The sequence below is a fragment of the Suncus etruscus genome, chromosome 3 (assembly GCF_024139225.1).
Source record: "Suncus etruscus isolate mSunEtr1 chromosome 3, mSunEtr1.pri.cur, whole genome shotgun sequence".
Lineage (NCBI taxonomy): Eukaryota > Metazoa > Chordata > Mammalia > Eulipotyphla > Soricidae > Suncus > Suncus etruscus.
In genome coordinates, this window is record NC_064850.1 from 38,872,396 (window position 1) to 38,883,529 (window position 11,134).

Sequence of the window (11,134 nt, forward strand, 5' to 3'; positions counted from 1 at the left end):
TTTATGTGCTGCGGATTTGAAATCTAGAAGTCCCGGGATTTGAAGCCTCGGGGTCCTTTTCCCACTTTTCCAGAGTACTGTAAATTAGTTTAGTATGCTGGAAAGAACCCCTAATTGTAACTGCTCTTGTCGACATTATCAACTTGAGGCCGCCCAGAGCCAGCTTGGGGACCACTGCCCTTGGTTTTGTAGTTACAGCGCATTTTAAGGACCTGACAGGTCCCGTGCTAAGATGTTCTGAATTAGATTTGAATTACAACCGCTAAATGCCCTTGTCAAAGATCGTTAGTCCTGACACTCACCATGTCCCTGGAGCTGACTGTTCTGATACAAGGCCGGGCTGGGAGGGGGATGGGGGGGCTGAGACAAAGACAGGGCCCCAAGTTTCATTCCGAATTGTCAAAATGTAATTGAGTTAAAACGAGCAACTACAGCCTCAGAATTGCAATCTTCGCTGCTTCTCTTTGCTTTGAAATAAATCCAAGGGACAATTTAGAGGCATCAGAGGCGCAAAATGGGAACTTTTTTTTTTTTCTTTCCACCAGGCTCTGGGGCGCTTAGAAATGGAGCGTCCGGCCCTGAAGCTTGGCTGCTTGGCTGCCCCTCACAAATGGTCTCTGCCAACACTTTTCCAAGCTGGTTGCTGCCCCCGGTGAATGGAGGAGGAATGTGGCTGGCAAGACTGGGAGGCCCCGTGCAGGCAATTGACTGTCACCAAGAGGTAGTAGATACATGAATAGAACAGGGGGATGGGACAGGCAGACTCTCGCAGAGAGCAAGATGGGTTATTGCAATCTCACTCATTTATGGGATGTAAGAAAAATAAAAGATCCTATGATAATAATATCCAGAGACAATAGAGACGAAAACTAGGTAGACCAGTCTATGGTCGGAAACTTGCCATAAAGAGCAATGAGAGCAGTTAGGTAATGAATGGTCCATTGTAACAATTATTATTGGAACTGATCACTCTGGAGGAGAACTGGGTGCTGAAAGAAGATAAAGTGATACATGTGGTACCCTTTCATTAGCAATAATGCAAACTAATGTCAATAAAGAAGAGCAGAGAGAGAAAGAGAGAGATATAAGTAAAATGCCTGCCCCAGAGGCAGATGGGGAAGGATGAGTGGAAGGAAGCTAAGGACACTGGTGAATGGAAATGTGCACTGGTGAAGAGTGTTGGAGTGACTAAAACTCAACCATGAACAATTTTGTAACTATGGTACTTAAATAAAGTAATTATAAAAATAAAAAGATGGATTATTGCTGCTGCCAGACATGGGACCTAAATTGCACCCCCCACTCTTCTTTCCTGAATCCCAACACCTCGCTGGCATGGAGGTGCCCAAGCTATGCTGATACCTCAGAGTATCCACTGAGACCATGCCTCTCCCTTACTTTCCCTAATGAATCACTTGTAACAGGGCTTCATGAATTTCCTGGGAATTTTTAACTCAATACCATAGAGGAGTTAGATAAAGGTCAGAAATCTTGGCCCAAAATGGTGCTGGACAGCTGGCGTAGGAAAGGCCTGGAGAGAAGAGAGCACAACTATGAGGGAGTTGCCACACACCATAAGGATTGCTGAAGATGGAGTAAGCAGAACAGTTGTTCCACTTCACAGCCGCCCTGAGTGCAAAATTCAAATCCCTCAGCAGCCCCAAGCTATGCCAGCATCTTTGGATGTTGCCACAAATACTCCAACATCACTGGGACAGTGTAGCCTTGGGTCTGCAGGCTGAGTTTTGAACCAAATGTCTCTAGAAATGGCCTTCAATTACTGTTTGGGAGGAATCCCACCTTCCCCCACCTAATACATCCACTAAATGTCAACTGTGACTAAATCCAACAGTTCAACAGCAAAGTTTCTGTCTTTCAGGGAAGCCCATAGAGCTAGAAATTTAGAAAATGGGTATTCGATCCCCAATAGGCAAACTGGAACGCATACATTCACTGTCAAAGTAAAACATAAATGGGGTCCAGAGACATAATTCAGTGGGTAAGGCAATTGCTTTGCACTCAGCTGACCTGGGTTCTATTCCCAGCACCATATATGATTCCCCAGAGCACCACCAGAAATGATCCCTGAGCACTGAACCAGGAGTAAATCCTGAACACTGCCAGCAATGGCTCAAAACCAAAAAATATTAAATAATAATAACATTTTAAAAATCAATTGGTTGACATTTCAGAGAAGCAAGCAACTTTCTTAGCTCTTATACTTGCTTTATCACATACAGAAAATCTGGGTTTTGATTCTTGGCATCTCATATGGTCCCAGAGCCCAGCCCCACTAGGAGTGACTTCTGAGCACAGAGCCAAGATTGAGTATTGAGCAAAACTGGGTGTGCCCCCACCCCCTAAATAAAAAAGCAGATGGCCTAAACAGTGTGCAAAGGCACATTTTCAAAGCGCCTTTGATTTGCATCTCAATATAATGAGAGTCTTTTCTCCTATAAATTCTGATCATTTTATTTCACCGAAGCCTAAGATTCCAGGAAGGAAGGACCCAAGTCAAGTGCAGCTCTAACTCTGGAAAACACACCACCACCACCACCAGGCCAACTTGCGATGGTAGGATGGTCTGGCAATAGACAAATGGGGATGGAGATGACGTAATAGCTATGAGTTGTGTGCAGATCACGTGGCTTCCTTGTGGCAAGTGTCTTCCCCCTTTTTTTTTTTTTTAAGAAATTTTATTTATGTTTTGGGGCCACACCATAGCACACAGGGGTAACTCCTGTTTCTGCACTCAGAAATCTCTCCTGGCAAGCTTGGGGGACCTTGTGGGATGCCGGGGAATCAAACCCAGGTCTGTACCGCGTTAGCCATGTGCAAGGCAAACACCCTACCCACTGTGCTATTGCTCCAGACCCCAGACAAATGTCTTCAATGTGTGCTACACAAGCTCATGTCAGGAACCGGTCAGGGGCATCCCTGGCATCTCCCAGGCACAGGGCTCTTCATGGAGCCAGGAGGGAATAATGGTAAGTTCCAATTGCAGGGTGGATTCTTGGACTTAGAACAATGGGCACAAATCTGAATACCTTAACATGAGAAGGGGGGAATTTTTCACCTCAGAAAAGACGTTCCAGTGACTTGTTCTGGGAGATCCTTTGTCCAGACACAAGGGAAAGGGGGTACAATGAAAGAGAAGGTCTCAGTCTGCCTCTGGAAAGGCCACTCTATGCTCTATTAGGGAGATGTCTGAGCATCTGAGAATTACTGGCCTGGTGGCAAGCGCTGGAGCAGAGAGATAAAGCAGGTAGAGGCCTGACAGACAGACCCTGGGAATGGGTCCGTTCCACTTGGCCTTGACTTGACCTGGATGGCTCAGTGCTGCAGTCCACTTCTCTCTGGAGGCCAAGGAAAAACCTCTCCCAGACTTGCAAATCAATAAACAAAAGGAAGAATAATAATAATAATCAGTTTGTGCCTAAAAATTCAACACAAAATTTTCTCTGGTTCTGAAAAAGTCAAGGGCAAGAGAAGCTGAAAGGGTGAAATTTGGTTCCCTGTTGGCATGCCAGGGTTGGAGTATAACAGACTGGGGAAGTTTAGCACCTTCTGTCTTAGGGGAACCAAATTCACCCTGGGCCAGGGGCTGCGCCCAGAATTCTCAGTTGCAGGCTGGGAGCAAAGGATGAGCCCAAGGGGAGACCCCTGCACCTCTTGGTGGTGGCATTGATTTCTGATTCCATTATAAAGCCACTCTGGGAGAAGTGGGGTATGCATCCCCTCTTTCCCTTCCTCAGGCCTCCTTCTGAGGCCTGTCCCGCCCCAGAGTTCAAGCAGCTGCCGTTTAAGCAGACTTATTTTGACACAGTAATTACAGGGCTCGAACGATGCTTTACATTAGAGTATAAAACACTCATTAAATTAAAATTCTTCCATGAAATCATGAAAATAAACAGTCTGTCCAAGCTGGCATCAACAAATTCACAGGGCGCCTCTGCGTTTTCTCAGGGCCCGGGAGCTGCAGACGGAGCTTAAACCGTGAAGTGTGAAGGATCCGAGCACCTTTAAGGCCGTGCTCTGCTTCTTTTTACCATGATGGCTTTAATTGTTTTTACAACTTGTAAAATTTTTAAAGCTATTAAGCTTCCCAAGTTGGGGAGTGGGAGAACTGGAAATGCAGGGAGGGAGGGTCTTTGGACCTGGTTTGCAGGCAGAGTCCCCAAGCTTTTGGGGGATGCTGAATATGGAGGGACCAGCTTGGGTGAACAGTGTGTCTGCAACCAGAGGAGAGAGGTGAAATTGACCACGTATTTGGGAGGGTTGAGACTGAGAGGAGCGAACAAGTAGCATGGTACCGCCTGATTTGGCACAGAGCAGCCAAGCTGGTCATGAACTTGGTGTTCTGAGCTCATGTTCCTGATGCTGACTGAGCATCTCATCAGGCTTGGCGACTCTGAGCTCTAACGCTGCCTGTGTCAATATGGGACCAGAGCTCCTGTGGGGGACCACAGGCAGATGGTTGCACCTGGCCTGTTGCAAGTCAGCCTTGATGGGGTTGACTGATAGAAGGATGGAGGATGAGGTCTTTCCCCTCCAGCTCAGAGCACGCATCTGCCACCCTGTTCAGCCGGAGGTCCTGAGGTGAAGCGGCAGGTAAAAGGCTAGCAGACAGTCAGGCTTGTGAAAATTCAGCTTTATTCGGAGGACAAGACTGAAGCCCAAAGCCTCAGCATCAGTTCCAGCCAAAAGCCCCTCGCCTTCCACAGACCCTTGTTTTTATCCCCCAGAATCAGGTACCACCCAATGGTGGGATCAGATACCACCCAATGGTGGAAGCAGAATCAGGTACCACCCTAGGGTGGGGGCAGAATGCCAGGTCACACCCTAGGGTAGGGCACAATCACCAATCAGGGTAGGTTCAGTAACATAATAATCCCATAAAATGTTTACATACACAACACTGGCCATCCCATCAAGACTATAATGTGGCCTGGTTTACACAAGTGACTGTCTTGGGCTCTGGTAGTATATCAACTGCAGGTACATTTGGGAGTACCCCAAGCCCAGCCCCAGCTCTATCTCCCACTTGCAGGAACAGACTGAGTGTTCCTTTTAGGAACTTCCTCCTAGAATCTTCTTTTGGTGGGGAGTACACATCTGACAATGCTCAGGGCTCACTCCTGGTTCTGCACTCCAGGACCATTCCTGGAAGTGGTTAGAGGACCATATGGGATATTGGAGATTGAACGTGGGTTCAATGGCTGCATACAAGGCAAGTGCCCTCCCCATTGTCCTATCACTTTAGCTCCACATCAAGACCTTCTTGATCCAGACAGTGTCAGGGCTGGGGACAAGTTAGAAAGAAAGCCAACCTCCAAAGTACACGTAAGTGTTCCAAATATGGCACAACAAATGCTCCTCCAAGAACCCTTGTGAAGAAAGTAGGAGCAATCATTAGAAGGTAGGGTATTTCTAGAGTACAGCCCACATCCAGTAAGTTAACCAGCATTTCTTTTGTTTGTTGTTGCTTTTAGGGGCCATTCCTGGCTTTGCTCAGGGATCCCTCATGGTAGGGCTATATGGTTCCAGGGATCGAACCATCCATCCTAGGTCAATGCATGTAAATGCTCTCTATCCACTGTACATCTCTCCAAGCCCCTGAAGAGATAGTTCATATAGCCCCAATTTTCTTCCTCTGAACACAGGGCCTGCAGAAACAAAGGACTCCTGGGTAGACTTGGTGGTTACAGACACATTACAGTGAGGAGGGGATTCACACCAGGGATGCAGGAGGGGTGAGGGGTCACTGTTCCCTGAAGAAGGGAAGAAGAAAGCAGTGCTAGAGATAGCATTCAATGACTCAGGGGAAGGGACTAGAGCAGACAGGGGGCATGTTGGCACCTGTACCAGTGGCATCTCAGTGCCATTGTTCCTAGTTCCTGGCCAGGTGAGATAGAGCAAAGTTTGTTTAAGCATCAAAAAAGTCAGTTTGAAGGCATAAGCTGGTTGTCCCTGACAAGCTCTGAGGACTTGGTTAAGATGGTGTGCCTACCCTTCTCATATTCAGTGCTCATCACCATGGCCATTCAGAATGTGCCCAAGTACAAGCTCACACTCAGCCACATCTAACAGTTCATGGCCAACTGCTTCCTCTTCTATCAGCGCAGCAAGATTGACTGGCAGAACTCCATCTGCCAGAACCTGTCGCTCAATGACCACTTCAAGAAAGTGCCCTGACAGATATCTGGCTTCCGGTTTCCCCTTTGATTTTGAAGGCCAGCTCTTCTCAGGTATGGGGTTTGGGAGACCCCATGCCATAGGCCTTCTTCCTAGCCTGGGGAGAGCTGGGATGCTTGGCAGGCCCCCTTCCGTCCCTCTCTTTTTCCCCTAGACTCCAGGCCTTCCCTGGGCACCAGTCCAAGTGGGCTCTATAGGGGTCATCAGGCTTTCCCTCTACCTCTCCCTACAGTAATGAAAATGCGCTTTGGGAGGAGGGTGGGTCGTTCTAGCACTGATTTATGTTGGGACAGTCACTGGAAATTTTTTATCCTTGGTCTCCTATTGATAGTATTGTATGCATATAGTTTATATATGCATAATATCCATCTTGTACTGTGACCTTGATACTGCCCTACAAAGCTCATTTCTAATCTTTTACTGCCTCAGTCCCAACCCTTATTTCCCCCTATCTTTCCATGTAAGTGCAGCTCATGACATGAGGCTCACCACATAGAGTAATGAGTGCAGTTAGAGAAATAACTACACTGAAAACCATCATAACAATGTGATTGAATGAGGGAAATAGAAAGCCTGTCTTGAGTACAGGTGTGGGTGGGGTGGGGATGAGGGAGATCTGGGAAATTGGTGGTGGGAATCTTGCACTGGTGAAAGGGGGGTGTTCTTTACATGACTGTTATCATACAACTACAATCATATTTGTAATCACGGTGTTTAAATAAAGATAATTTAAAAAAAGTTTCACAAACCAAAAGAAAGTTTAATAAATGGAATTTATTTTAATAATTGAGTATATTTTGGAAATACTCACTATCCCTTGATTATAACATATATACATGTCCATTTTTACCTTTTCTGATATTGAAGAAACCTTTTTTGATATAATTAGATAAATTATTAAATAAATAATGTTACTTAAAATAAAATGACTCCTAAACAAAAAAAGAAAGTGCCCTGAGATCAGGACAACCCAGGGAAGGGCAATTACTGGACCCTGGATCCCAACTGAGAAGGGTAACTTGACAAGGGTAACTTCTGAGGAAGTAAAAGTGTCACTCTGGTGCTTGCTTCAGCAGCATATATACTAAAATTGGGACGATACAGAGAAGATTACCATGGCCCCTGCACAAGGATGACATGCAAATTCGTGAATATTTCCATATTAAAAAAAAGTGCTGCTCTGAGACCAGCAGCAACTCAGCAGTGGTGAAATCTGAAGATGGGGTCCCACTAGCACAGGTGGCCAGACTGGGTGGGAAGTCCAATGAAGAAAGTGCCTCTTCCTCTCTACTGAGGCTCTTTCAGTCGACAGAGCCCCCTGAGAGCATCAAGAGAACTACCTCCTCACTTGGAGCCCCCATGCTCAGTTCCACTCCCTATCATAGCCCTTCTTCAGCACCCGGAGTGGCAGCAGTAGTGCCAATGCCCAGCATGTGCTCCCTGACAGCCACCACCTTGGAATTCAGGGGACCCCACCAGCAGCATGTTCCCCACAAGCTTCATCTCAGAGGTCTCCTCAGACACTATGCAACTCAACAACAGTTCTGTCACCAGCAGCAGTCAAAGATCTTCCTATTACAACCCCTTCCAGGGCAGCACTAGTAGCAAATCTTTCTATAATTTCAGCATGGTCTACTCACGGGAGGGCTCCAAGGAATAGGGTATTGCACACTTGAAAATTCTCCTGACAGCTTCCAATGAGTTTGATTCCAAGGCAGTCTGTCTGGGGAGGAACTTGAGGTTCCGAGTCTCTCTGAAGCTCCAGGGTGGTCTTGTGGTCCTTGTCCAAATGTGAAGCTGCCCAGGTATAGCAGATAACTTTTGCAGGTTACTGGTCCTACCCAATCAGAATTCATATTCTACTCTAGGGTTCATGATCTGGTGATAGGATTACTGGGTCCCTATCTACTTGGTATTCATATTTACCACCCTAGGGTGTGGTCTGGTTCTTGCTAATAAAAGCCTGGGTTTCAGAAAAACAAGGGCTCAATCTAAGGTCTTTCTCCACTAAGCTGCTTTCCTTCTTAGGAGCAGAAGGCTTGTGTGGTGGGAATCTGGCCTTGTACTCTTTCACTATGTGCATTATTTCCTGCATCAATATTTGCTTCCAGATCCAAGTCTCTCCAGGTATTAGTTTTTAAACCTGAGGCTAGTCTTACAATTTTGAACATTCAGATGCTTACATGGATCTCGTTGGACTCCATGGACCTCCCTGGAGAGAAATCTTCCTCCCTTTGTCCAAGGATTTCTTGGAGAGTCCAAACTGTCTATCTTTTCTTTTTATTCTCTCAGTGCTGCCTATTAGGGTTATAAGCTTAAATAAAGACCAGGACTGGTCTCCAAAAGAAATATGTGAGGCTATTGGAGAAGACAAAGAGGTTGACAACAAAAACAAGGAGTAATAGTTCTGTATGGGCAACCAGCTCTCTGTGCAGTAGAATATCTAGCCAGGTTTCAGATGGGCCCCAGACTTTGCCCAAAAGGAGGAGAGAGACAACATGGAGAAAAAAAAGAGTAGAAACAAAGATTGGCAAAGGTTTTGGGCTGCTGAGATAAGGGCAAGCAGGTGGCAAGGAGCAAGGAGGCACCAGACAACAGGTCCCAGGGCTGGGATACAGCCAAACCCCAAGTCTAAAGACCCTAGAGTCAAATAGGACTGCCCCTGACTTCAAGTTCTCAAACATCATTTCTTTTTCATTTTGCATTGCATTGTTTTGTTTTGGGGCCACACCCATCAATAGTCTGGGATTATTCCTGGCTCTGTGCTCAGGGGGCCATATGGGATCCCAGGGATGAAACCCAGGAACCTATAGCTCCAGCTCCCATATCACTTTTTGTTTGTTTTGGTGCTCAGGGTTTACTTCTGGCTCTGAGCTAAAAAAAAAAAATCACTCCTGGTAGGGAGATGGGGGGGGGCATTGGTGGTAGGAGTGTTGTACTGGTGAAGGGGGGGTTGTTCTTTTTTTATAACTGAAACCCAAATACAAACATATTTGTAATCATGGTGCCTAAATAAAGATATTAATTAAACATAAAATGAAATTAAAAAATAAAATTATGATTTTTACTAAAAGAAAAATTACTCCTGATGGTGCTTGAGGACCACAGGGGTTGCCAGGGATGAAACCTAGGTTGGCATGTGCAAGGTAAATGTTCTACCTGCTGTGATGTCCCTTCAGCCCACATCACTCCTTTATAAACCAGCAAATGCTTATTTCCCCAGGAACCTAAAGCTATGGGTGCTGTTTGTCCTCCAGGAATCAGAGATTGGCATTAGTGGCAAGGGGTTCTGGGAAAGTCATTTGAGTCCAGTATGCTCTGAACAGAACCCAAGGTTCTATTTCTAGGAAGAAAGGTGGGAGAGGGATTTGCATGTCTGCTGTGAAATGGGCTGTGGCGCTGGAACTGTGATGGAAAGAAATCAACCGAAGAGATTTTACTTAGAATAATGCTTATTCTTTATAATAATAAAGTGTGGAGAACAAGTGGCCGAAAGAGAAAAAATTCATTGACCACATTCCAATAAAGTATGAAGCAGACACTAAAATCTTTCTTTAGGAAACTATGCGGCAGCATGGAAAAATGCTTAAGCCCTGAGGTTTGGTGAAAATGCAGAACTGACCAGACCCTCTCCTCATGAGTCAACTCTGTGCAGTATGCAGGCAGGTGGAAAAATACAGATAGGAGCATGGCTCAAATGGGGAGCTGGCCATAACCTATTCTTTCTGTATTCGAACTGGTCTGCTATGTTGGCAGATTTTTTTTCCATTCAAAAGAAATTATACATGCAAAAATTAAATTATCTCCAAAGTAGAACAGAAAATAGCATCCAGTACTTGCCAGGCTCCTGGAAGAGTGGTGATTTTCTCAGCTTCGATGCCAAAGAGAAAATTGTTAAGGTAAAGAGACACTCTTGTCCCAGGAAATAAACTAGAAACATCCAACAAGCACCGCATTTAACCAATCTGCTTTCTTGAGTGGAAGAAAACTGCTTTAGCAGAATTCAAAATGCCAGAAGTTTCTGATGCAGTCCAGAGCTTTCCGGAAGGACCAGTGAGCAGGGAGCTCATGCCCAGGGTGCTTTGGCAAGGGGAAACAGCAGGAGCAATGAGTGTGATCCCCAGGATCCACCTGTTCTGGCTACCTTGGGGAAAGTGGCTGAGGCACAGTTTGGTAGAAAGAAAGCAGACAGACCTTCCTGTAGCCTGAGGCACAGGACAGGCCTGCTGAGATAAAGGACAAAAATGCCACTGCTGGAAATGAGCTTCACTGGGACACTCCCAAGAACGCAGCCAACAAATGGTATTTATTGAGCACTTACTGTATCTTAGGTGCTCTGGAGAAGTGGACTTAGGAGACTGCAGGATGGGGAGAAATCTACTGGGATGCATAACAGTGGGACTGTGTGCATATATGTGTGTATGAACACATGCCTGTTGTATGTGTGGTGTGTAACATATGCATTGTGTCAAATGTGCTCTTGCATGTAGGTCCTCTTATGTGTGCTATGTACCCTTGCATATTGTATATATGTGTGTTGTGAGTAGTTAGTTATGCCACATGTGAACATGTGTTCATTGTGCACACATGTGTGGAAGTGTGGTGAGTTGGCTGTTGTGTTTAGATTGCATTATGTGTACCTGTCATGTACGCTATGTGCCTATACGTGTTGTGCTTTAAGTGTGTTGAATGTGTGTGTCAATGCATGCTATGCATAGCCCTGTGTATTATTTGTACATGTGTGTTGTGTTTCTGTGTGTGAACACATGTTGTATGAGCACGTGTTGTCAGTGGGGGGGTTGTATCTGAGCTGGAGGTACTAAGGGTTGTGTATAGGGTTGTGTATAACCCTCATGTAAGTATTGAGCAAGGCAGTATGTGGCTCATTTCCCCCCATTTCCCCCTCACTTTTCAAAGTTTTTTTGTTTCATTTTGTTTT

General features: G+C 45.6%; 1 non-coding gene across 1 annotated transcript; it reads left to right on the plus strand.

Annotated features, from left to right (window-relative positions):
• Positions 1–7,255: 7,255 nt before the first annotated feature.
• Positions 7,256–7,362, plus strand: LOC126004689 (U6 spliceosomal RNA). The gene has a single exon (XR_007493954.1). It is a non-coding gene; the product is annotated as a U6 spliceosomal RNA (small nuclear RNA).
• Positions 7,363–11,134: the final 3,772 nt, after the last annotated feature.